This window comes from Cryptomeria japonica, unplaced genomic scaffold (assembly GCF_030272615.1).
Source record: "Cryptomeria japonica unplaced genomic scaffold, Sugi_1.0 HiC_scaffold_162, whole genome shotgun sequence".
In the NCBI taxonomy this organism is placed as follows: domain Eukaryota; kingdom Viridiplantae; phylum Streptophyta; class Pinopsida; order Cupressales; family Cupressaceae; genus Cryptomeria; species Cryptomeria japonica.
This window is the reverse complement of record NW_026728984.1, coordinates 211,663-222,500: the sequence shown is the minus strand read 5'-3', so window position 1 is coordinate 222,500 and position 10,838 is coordinate 211,663. Positions and strand designations below refer to the sequence as shown.

The following is a 10,838-nucleotide window of genomic DNA, read 5'->3' as shown; positions in this document are numbered from 1 at the left end:
GGTGCGAACCCGGGAGCGCCCCGATGTGTGCTCCAAGGTGCGGCGTGCACGAAGTCGGACCCCGGTTTGCCCCGGGTGCGCACCTCGCGTGCACCTTGGTGCGCACACCTTGGCTGGGTTGCGCGGCCTGGTGGGCACCATGGTGCGCACCAAGGAGCGCTCCGAAGTGTGCTCCAAGGTGCGGCGTGCACGAAGTCGGAGCCCGGTTTGCCCCGGGTACGCACCTTCGCCGGGGTGGGCACCTCGGCTAGGTTGCGCGCCCTGGTGCGCACCAAGGAGCGCTCCGAAGTGTGCTCCAAGGTGCGGCGTGCACGAAGTCGGAGCCCGGTTTGCCCCGGGTGCGCACCTCGCGTGCACCTTCGGCGGGGTTGCGCGCCCTGGTGGGCACCATGGTGCGCACCAAGGAGCGCTCCGAAGTGTGCTCCAAGGTGCGGCGTGCACGAAGTCGGAGCCCGGTTTGCCCCGGGTGCGCACCTCGCGTGCACCTTCGGCGGGGTTGCGCGCCCTGGTGGGCACCATGGTGCGCACCAAGGAGCGCTCCGAAGTGTGCTCCAAGGTGCGGCGTGCACGAAGTCGGAGCCCGGTTTGCCCCGGGTGCGCACCTCGCGTGCACCTTCGCCGCGGTGGGCACCATGGCGTGCACGAAGTCGGAGCCCGGTTTGCCCCGGGTGCGCACCTCGCGTGCACCTTCGCCGGGGTGGGCACCTCGGCTGGGTTGCGCGCCCTGGTGCGCACCAAGGAGCGCTCCGAAGTGTGCTCCAAGGTGCGGCGTGCACGAAGTCGGAGCCCGGTTTGCCCCGGGTGCGCACCTCGCGTGCACCTTCGCCAGGGTGGGCACCTCGGTGCGCACACCTTCTCAATGTTTTCTTGCCTTTTCTGGAAATTGGTGAAGGCAGCGCATCAAAGGTGCGCACCTCGGTGTGCTCCGAGGTGCGAACCCGAGAGCGCTCCGAGGTGCCCACGAAGTCGAAAGTCGGGTTAATTGCATTGTTTTCCCCGGGTGCGCTCCGAGGTGCGCAACATCGGCGCGCACCAAGGAGGGCTCCGAAGTGTGCTCCAAGGTGCGCACGATGGCGTGCACCTCTGGTGCGCACGATTCGGAGCTCGGTTTGACCGGGGTGCGCACACCTTGGCTGGGTTGCGCACCTTTTGTGCGCTCCAAGGTGCGCACGAAGTCGGAGCTCGGTTTGCCCCGGGTGCGCACCTTCGCCAGGGTGCGCACCTTGATGCGCACGCCTTGGCTGGGCTGCGCACCTTGGTGGGCGCCATGGTGCGCACCTTTCGTGCGCTCCAAGGTGCGCACGAAGTCGGAGCTCGGTTTGCCCCGGGTGCGCACCTTGGTGGGCGCCATGGTGCACTCCGAGGTGCCCAAGATTGGTGCGCACCAAGGAGCGCTCCGAAGTGCGCTCCAAGGTGCGCGCGAAGTCGAAAGTTGGGTTAATTGTCCGGTTTGCCTCGGGTGCGCACCTTGCGTGCACCTTCGCCAGGGTGGGCGCCTTGGTGCGCACACCTTGGCTGGGCTGCGCACACCTTGGCACCCGCGTTTCCTTCATTTTAAATTTTTTTTTTTTACAATCTCTCAAGTGGGAAATTCTATAATCTCAACTTTTTTTGCCTTTTCAGGAAACTTTTGAATGGAGCGCATCATTGGTGCGCTCCGAAGTGTGCTCCAAAGCTCTCTCCAGCTGCGTGCACCTGCCCCGGCCGCGCACCCGGCCCCGCCCAGCTTCGCTCACCTGTCCCGGGCGTCTGGTGCGGAACCTTAGAGTAAGAAACATCACCGTGCACCTTGGCCAACGTGCGCGACTCGACCGAGCGCGCACTGGCCGAGGTGCACACCGATTTCACCTGGGTGCGCGCGCAGCACCTCGGGCGCACCGGGGTGCGCGCACAACGCCCGGGTTGCACCGTGGCCTGTGTGCTCGGGGCGCCTCGGGTGCGCGCTCGGTGTCGCCCCCGCGCGCGCGGTAGTGCGGGCAGCGCACCCCGGCCCGGCCCGGCCCCGACGAGAACGCAAACGGGCAAAAGGTTTATTCAAATAGCATTGCGATGCCCGGCGAAAAACTAAAAAAGGGTGCAACACCGGGACTTCCCGGGAGGTCACCCATCCCAGTACTACTCCGGCCCAAGTGCGCTTAACTGCGGAGTTCTGATGGGATCCGGTGCACTAACGCTGGTATGATCGCACCCGTTATGAGCTTGTCGCAGTGTGTACTTAGCAAACCGCGACCCACGTGCGAATCCACCCCGGCCACCCACCCCCGTCGAGGTGCACACCCTCCCTCGCGAAGTGCGCCCCGTTCGCCAAGTGTGAGCCCTGCCCGGGTGCGCGCACCTTGCTAGGGCGTCGGGTGTGCACCCGGCCCGGCCTACGTGCGTGCACCTGTAGGGGGCGTCGTGTGCGTGCAGTGTCCCGTCTGCAACGCGGTGCCCACACACCACCTCGGGCGCAACGACCTGCGCTCACATGTGGGCCGAGTGCACCTTGGTGCATGTTCGGGGCGCCTCGGGTGCACGCTCGATCTTGCCCCGGTGCACCAAGGCGCTCGGTTTGCCCCGGGTGCGCACTTGGTGCAAGGTGGGCACCCAAAATAGGGATCAAGCACCAAAACACAAGTTTCGGGATGCAAAATGGGACCCAAGGACCACAAATGCGTTCCAAGACCCATGATGGGTCCACGAGAACAAAAATGTGTTCCGAGACTTAATAAACAAATATTGGGTTTTAGGAGAAGAAACATGCTCTGATGCCCAAAACGAGAATCGACCCCGAAAAGGCCACAGGCCAAAAGTGGGATGCGAGACAAAAAAAAATGGGACCCGAGGACCAAAATTGGGTTCCCAGGTCGAAGACAGGGCAACCGGACAAGAAACGACCTCTAAGGCTCGAAATGAGTCCCGACGACTAAAACTTGACAAGAAGCACCCATCAGGCACCCAACTCGACACCCATGGGATGCCGACCCACCCGGGCTTCCACCTAGCACACCTTGGCACCCACCCACCCTCGCACCCAACCTCGCACCCAACTTAGCACCTTTGAACCCACATTGGCACTCACCCTGACCCTGGCACCTTGGAACCCACATTGGCACTCACCTTGACCCTGGCACCCACCTTTGCACTCACCTTGGGACCCACCCTGGCTCCCACCTCGGCACCCACCCAGACACCCACCTTGGTTCCTTGGCACCCACCTTGGATCCTTGGCACCCACCCCGACACCCACCTTGGCACGCAACTTGGCTACTTGCCACCCACCTTGGCTCCTTGACGCCCACCCCGACAACCACCCCGTGACCTACCCTGGCTAGGGTTGGTGCACACCCACCCTGGTGCCCACCTTGGCACCCACCCTATGACCCACCTTGGCACGCACCTTAGTACCCACCCCGTTACCCACCCTAGGACCCACCCCGTGACCCACCTTGGCCAGGGTGGGTGCCTTGGTGCGCACAACTTGCCTGGGCTGCACACCAGGGCGGGCTCAAGATGGCACCCGCGTTCCGTTTTTTTCACTATCTTTCAAAACGGAAATTTTAAAATCTCATTTTTTTCTTTTTTTTGCCTTTTCTGGAAATTAGTGAAGGCAGCGCATCAAAGGTGCGCAATGCTGGTGCGAACCCGGGAGCGCTCCGATGTGTGCTCCAAGGTGCGGCGTGCACGAAGTCCGAGCCTGGTTTGCCCCGGGTGCGCACCTCGCGTGCACCTTCGCCGGGGTGAGCACCTTGGCTGGGTTGCGCGCCCTGGTGCGTACCAAGGAGCGCTCTGAAGTGTGCTCCAAGGTGCGGCGTGCACGAAGTCGGAGCCCGGTTTGCCCCGGGTGTGCACCTCGGGTGCGCACCTCGCGTGCACCTTCGCTGCGGTGGGCACCTTGGCTGGGTTGCGCGCCTTGGTGGGCACCATGCAGTGCACGAAGTCGGAGCCCGGTTTGCCCCGGGCGCGCACCTCCGCCAGGGTGGGCACCTTGGTGCGCACAACTTGCCTGGGCTGCGCATCAGGAAGGGCTCAAGATGGCACCCGCGTTCCGTTTTTTTCACTATCTTTCAGAACGGAAATTTTAAAATATCGTTTTTTTTTGCCTTTTCTGGAAATTAGTGAAGGCAGCGCATCAAAGGTGCGCAACGCTGGTGCGAACCTGGGAGCGCTCCGATGTGTGCTCCAAGGTGCGGCGTGCACGAAGTCGGAGCCCGGTTTGCCTCGGGTGCGCCCTGGTGGGCACCATGGTGCGCACCAAGGAGCGCTCCGAAGTGTGCTCCAAGGTGCGGCCTGCACGAAGTCGGAGCCCGGTTTGCCCCGGGTGTGCACCTCGGGTGGGCACCTTGGTGCGCATGCCTTGCCTGGGCTGCGCACCAGGGCGGGCTCAAGATGGCACCCGCGTTCCTTTTTTTTCACTATCTTTCAAAACGGAAATTTTAAAATCTCATTTTTTTTTGCCTTTTTCTGGAAATTAGTGAAGGCAGCGCATCAAAGGTGCGCACCTCGCTGCCCACCACGGTGCGCAACGCCGGTGGGCACCCGGGAGTGCTTCGAAGTGTGCTCCAAGGTGCTGCGTGCACGTTGTCGGAGCCCGGTTTGCCCCGGGTGCGCACCTCGCGTGCACCTTCGTCGGGGTGGGCACCTTGGCTTGGTTTGCCCCGGCTGCGCTCCGAAGCGGGGTTATTGGAGCGCCGCCTCTTTTTTTGTCGGAGCGTTTGGTGGGGTTTCTCGCATTGGCTCTTCCGAGGCCCGGTTGCCACCCTGGCGCGCACGAAGTCGGAAGTAGGGTTAATTGCCCGGGTGCGCACCTTTGCCAGGGTGGCACCTTACCTGGGCTGCGCACCAGGGCGGGCTCAAGATGGCACGCGCGTTCCGTTTTTTTCACTATCTTTCAAAACGGAAATTTTAAAATCTCCTTTTTTTTTTGCCTTTTCTGGAAATTAGTGAAGGCAGCGCATCAAAGGTGCGCACCTCGCTGCCCACCTTGGTGTGCTCTGAGGTGCGCACCCGGGAGCGCTACGAAGTGTGCTCCAAGGTGCGGCGTGCACGTTGTCGGAGCCCGGTTTGCCCCAGGTGCGCACCTCGCCTGCACCTTGGCCGGGGTGGGCACCTTGGCTGGGTTTGCCCAGGGTGCGCTCCGAAGCGGGGTTACTGGAGCGCCCCCTCTTTTTTTGTCAGAGAGTTTGGTGGGGTTTCTCGCATTGGCTCTTCCCAGGCCCGGTTGTTGGGTGCGCTCCCACCCTGGCGCGCGCGAAGTTGGAAGTTGGGTTAATTGCCCGGGCGCGCACCTTCGCCAGGGTGGGCACCTTGGTGCGCAAACCTTGGCTGGGCTGCGCACCAGGGCGGGCTCAAGATGGCACCAGCATTCCCTTTTTCTCACTATCTTTCAAAACGGAAATTTTAAAATCTCGTTTTTTTTTTGCCTTTTATGGAAATTAGTGAAGGCATCGCATCAAAGGTGCGCACCTCGCTGCCCACCTTGGTGTGCTCCGAGGTGCCCACCACGGTGCGCAACGCCGGTGCGAACCCGGGAGCGCCCCGATGTGTGCTCCAAGGTGCGGCGTGCACGAAGTCGGACCCCGGTTTGCCCCGGGTGCGCACCTCGCGTGCACCTTGGTGCGCACACCTTGGCTGGGTTGCGCGGCCTGGTGGGCACCATGGTGCGCACCAAGGAGCGCTCCGAAGTGTGCTCCAAGGTGCGGCGTGCACGAAGTCGGAGCCCGGTTTGCCCCGGGTGCGCACCTTCGCCGCGGTGGGCACCATGGCGTGCACGAAGTCGGAGCCCGGTTTGCCCCGGGTGCGCACCTCGCGTGCACCTTCGCCGGGGTGGGCACCTCGGCTGGGTTGCGCGCCCTGGTGCGCACCAAGGAGCGCTCTGAAGTGTGCTCCAAGGTGCGGCGTGCACGAAGTCGGAGCCCGGTTTGCCCCGGGTGTGCACCTCGGGTGCGCACCTCGCGTGCACCTTCGCTGCGGTGGGCACCTTGGCTGGGTTGCGCGCCTTGGTGGGCACCATGCAGTGCACGAAGTCGGAGCCCGGATTGCCCCGGGCGCGCACCTCCGCCAGGGTGGGCACCTTGGTGCGCACAACTTGCCTGGGCTGCGCACCAGGAAGGGCTCAAGATGGCACCCGCGTTCCGTTTTTTTCACTATCTTTCAGAACGGAAATTTTAAAATCTCGTTTTTTTTTGCCTTTTCTGGAAATTAGTGAAGGCAGCGCATCAAAGGTGCGCAACGCTGGTGCGAACCTGGGAGCGCTCCGATGTGTGCTCCAAGGTGCGGCGTGCACGAAGTCGGACCCCGGTTTGCCCCGGGTGCGCACCTCGCGTGCACCTTGGTGCGCACACCTTGGCTGGGTTGCGCGCCCTGGTGGGCACCATGGTGCGCACCAAGGAGCGCTCCGAAGTGTGCTCCAAGGTGCGGCGTGCACGAAGTCGGAGCCCGGTTTGCCCCGGGTGCGCACCTCGCGTGCACCTTCGCCGCGGTGGGCACCATGGCGTGCACGAAGTCGGAGCCCGGTTTGCCCCGGGTGCGCACCTCGCGTGCACCTTCGCCGGGGTGGGCACCTTGGTGTGCAGACCTTGGCTGGGTTGCGCGCCCTGGTGGGCACCATGGTGCGCACCAAGGAGCGCTCCGAAGTGTGCTCCAAGGTGCGGCCTGCACGAAGTCGGAGCCCGGTTTGCCCCGGGTGTGCACCTCGGGTGGGCACCTTGGTGCGCATGCCTTGCCTGGGCTGCGCACCAGGGCGGGCTCAAGATGGCACCCGCGTTCCTTTTTTTTCACTATCTTTCAAAACGGAAATTTTAAAATCTCATTTTTTTTTGCCTTTTTCTGGAAATTAGTGAAGGCAGCGCATCAAAGGTGCGCACCTCGCTGCCCACCACGGTGCGCAACGCCGGTGGGCACCCGGGAGTGCTTCGAAGTGTGCTCCAAGGTGCTGCGTGCACGTTGTCGGAGCCCGGTTTGCCCCGGGTGCGCACCTCGCGTGCACCTTCGTCGGGGTGGGCACCTTGGCTGGGTTTGCCCCGGCTGCGCTCCGAAGCGGGGTTATTGGAGCGCCGCCTCTTTTTTTGTCGGAGCGTTTGGTGGGGTTTCTCGCATTGGCTCTTCCGAGGCCCGGTTGCCACCCTGGCGCGCACGAAGTCGGAAGTAGGGTTAATTGCCCGGGTGCGCACCTTTGCCAGGGTGGGCACCTTACCTGGGCTGCGCACCAGGGCGGGCTCAAGATGGCACGCGCGTTCCGTTTTTTTCACTATCTTTCAAAACGGAAATTTTAAAATCTCCTTTTTTTTTTGCCTTTTCTGGAAATTAGTGAAGGCAGCGCATCAAAGGTGCGCACCTCACTGCCCACCTTGGTGTGCTCTGAGGTGCGCACCCGGGAGCGCTACGAAGTGTGCTCCAAGGTGCGGCGTGCACGTTGTCGGAGCCCGGTTTGCCCCGGGTGCGCACCTCGCCTGCACCTTGGCCGGGGTGGGCACCTTGGCTGGGTTTGCCCAGGGTGCGCTCCGAAGCGGGGTTACTGGAGCGCCCCCTCTTTTTTTGTCAGAGCGTTTGGTGGGGTTTCTCGCATTGGCTCTTCCCAGGCCCGGTTGTTGGGTGCGCTCCCACCCTGGCGCGCGCGAAGTTGGAAGTTGGATTAATTGCCCGGGCGCGCACCTTCGCCAGGGTGGGCACCTTGGTGCGCACACCTTGGCTGGGCTGCGCACCAGGGCGGGCTCAAGATGGCACCAGCATTCCCTTTTTCTCACTATCTTTCAAAACGGAAATTTTAAAATCTCGTTTTTTTTTTGCCTTTTATGGAAATTAGTGAAGGCATCGCATCAAAGGTGCGCACCTCGCTGCCCACCTTGGTGTGCTCCGAGGTGCCCACCACGGTGCGCAACGCCGGTGCGAACCCGGGAGCGCCCCGATGTGTGCTCCAAGGTGCGGCGTGCACGAAGTCGGACCCCGGTTTGCCCCGGGTGCGCACCTCGCGTGCACCTTGGTGCGCACACCTTGGCTGGGTTGCGCGGCCTGGTGGGCACCATGGTGCGCACCAAGGAGCGCTCCGAAGTGTGCTCCAAGGTGCGGCGTGCACGAAGTCGGAGCCCGGTTTCCCCCGGGTACGCACCTCGCGTGCACCTTCGCCGGGGTGGGCACCTCGGCTGGGTTGCGCGCCCTGGTGCGCACCAAGGAGCGCTCCGAAGTGTGCTCCAAGGTGCGGCGTGCACGAAGTCGGAGCCCGGTTTGCCCCGGGTGCGCACCTTCGCCGCGGTGCGCACCATGGCGTGCACGAAGTCGGAGCCCGGTTTGCCCCGGGTGCGCACCTCGCGTGCACCTTCGGCGGGGTTGCGCGCCCTGGTGGGCACCATGGTGCGCACCAAGGAGCGCTCCGAAGTGTGCTCCAAGGTGCGGCGTGCACGAAGTCGGAGCCCGGTTTGCCCCGGGTGCGCACCTCGCGTGCACCTTCGGCGGGGTTGCGCGCCCTGGTGGGCACCATGGTGCGCACCAAGGAGCGCTCCGAAGTGTGCTCCAAGGTGCGGCGTGCACGAAGTCGGAGCCCGGTTTGCCCCGGGTGCGCACCTCGCGTGCACCTTCGGCGGGGTTGCGCGCCCTGGTGGGCACCATGGTGCGCACCAAGGAGCGCTCCGAAGTGTGCTCCAAGGTGCGGCGTGCACGAAGTCGGAGCCCGGTTTGCCCCGGGTGCGCACCTCGCGTGCACCTTCGCCGGGGTGGGCACCTCGGCTGGGTTGCGCGCCCTGGTGCGCACCAAGGAGCGCTCCGAAGTGTGCTCCAAGGTGCGGCGTGCACGAAGTCGGAGCCCGGTTTGCCCCGGGTGCGCACCTCGCGTGCACCTTCGCCAGGGTGGGCACCTCGGTGCGCACACCTTCTCAATGTTTTCTTGCCTTTTCTGGAAATTGGTGAAGGCAGCGCATCAAAGGTGCGCACCTCGGTGTGCTCCGAGGTGCGAACCCGAGAGCGCTCCGAGGTGCCCACGAAGTCGAAAGTCGGGTTAATTGCATTGTTTTCCCCGGGTGCGCTCCGAGGTGCGCAACATCGGCGCGCACCAAGGAGGGCTCCGAAGTGTGCTCCAAGGTGCGCACGATGGCGTGCACCTCTGGTGCGCACGATTCGGAGCTCGGTTTGACCGGGGTGCGCACACCTTGGCTGGGTTGCGCACCTTTTGTGCGCTCCAAGGTGCGCACGAAGTCGGAGCTCGGTTTGCCCCGGGTGCGCACCTTCGCCAGGGTGCGCACCTTGATGCGCACGCCTTGGCTGGGCTGCGCACCTTGGTGGGCGCCATGGTGCGCACCTTTCGTGCGCTCCAAGGTGCGCACGAAGTCGGAGCTCGGTTTGCCCCGGGTGCGCACCTTGGTGGGCGCCATGGTGCACTCCGAGGTGCCCAAGATTGGTGCGCACCAAGGAGCGCTCCGAAGTGCGCTCCAAGGTGCGCGCGAAGTCGAAAGTTGGGTTAATTGTCCGGTTTGCCTCGGGTGCGCACCTTGCGTGCACCTTCGCCAGGGTGGGCGCCTTGGTGCGCACACCTTGGCTGGGCTGCGCACACCTTGGCACCCGCGTTTCCTTCATTTTAAATTTTTTTTTTTTACAATCTCTCAAGTGGGAAATTCTATAATCTCAACTTTTTTTGCCTTTTCAGGAAACTTTTGAATGGAGCGCATCATTGGTGCGCTCCGAAGTGTGCTCCAAAGCTCTCTCCAGCTGCGTGCACCTGCCCCGGCCGCGCACCCGGCCCCGCCCAGCTTCGCTCACCTGTCCCGGGCGTCTGGTGCGGAACCTTAGAGTAAGAAACATCACCGTGCACCTTGGCCAACGTGCGCGACTCGACCGAGCGCGCACTGGCCGAGGTGCACACCGATTTCACCTGGGTGCGCGCGCAGCACCTCGGGCGCACCGGGGTGCGCGCACAACGCCCGGGTTGCACCGTGGCCTGTGTGCTCGGGGTGCCTCGGGTGCGCGCTCGGTGTCGCCCCCGCGCGCGCGGTAGTGCGGGCAGCGCACCCCGGCCCGGCCCGGCCCCGACGAGAACGCAAACGGGCAAAAGGTTTATTCAAATAGCATTGCGACGCCCGGCGAAAAACTAAAAAAGGGTGCAACACCGGGACTTCCCGGGAGGTCACCCATCCCAGTACTACTCCGGCCCAAGCGCGCTTAACTGCGGAGTTCTGATGGGATCCGGTGCACTAATGCTGGTATGATCGCACCCGTTATGAGCTTGTCGCAGTGTGTACTTAGCAAACCGCGACCCACGTGCGAATCCACCCCGGCCACCCACCCCCGTCGAGGTGCACACCCTCCCTCGCGAAGTGCGCCCCGTTCGCCAAGTGTGAGCCCTGCCCGGGTGCGCGCACCTTGCTAGGGCGTCGGGTGTGCACCCGGCCCGGCCTACGTGCGTGCACCTGGAGGGGGCGTCGTGTGCGTGCAGTGTCCCGTCTGCAACGCGGTGCCCACACACCACCTCGGGCGCAACGACCTGCGCTCACATGTGGGCCGAGTGCACCTTGGTGCATGTTCGGGGCGCCTCGGGTGCACGCTCGATCTTGCCCCGGTGCACCAAGGCGCTCGGTTTGCCCCGGGTGCGCACTTGGTGCAAGGTGGGCACCCAAAATAGGGATCAAGCACCAAAACACAAGTTTCGGGATGCAAAATGGGACCCAAGGACCACAAATGCGTTCCAAGACCCATGATGGGTCCACGAGAACAAAAATGTGTTCCGAGACTTAATAAACAAATATTGGGTTTTAGGAGAAGAAACATGCTCTGATGCCCAAAACGAGAATCGACCCCGAAAAGGCCACAGGCCAAAAGTGGGATGCGAGACAAAAAAAAATGGGACCCGAGGACCAAAATTGGGTTCCCAGGTC

General features: G+C 63.3%; 2 non-coding genes across 2 annotated transcripts; both read right to left on the bottom strand.

Moving 5' to 3' along the window:
* Positions 1–2,071: 2,071 nt before the first annotated feature.
* On the bottom strand, positions 2,072–2,190 carry LOC131867041 (5S ribosomal RNA). The gene has a single exon (XR_009365638.1). It is a non-coding gene; the product is annotated as a 5S ribosomal RNA (ribosomal RNA).
* A 7,871-nt stretch (positions 2,191–10,061) lies between these two features.
* On the bottom strand, positions 10,062–10,180 carry LOC131867036 (5S ribosomal RNA). The gene has a single exon (XR_009365633.1). It is a non-coding gene; the product is annotated as a 5S ribosomal RNA (ribosomal RNA).
* Positions 10,181–10,838: the final 658 nt, after the last annotated feature.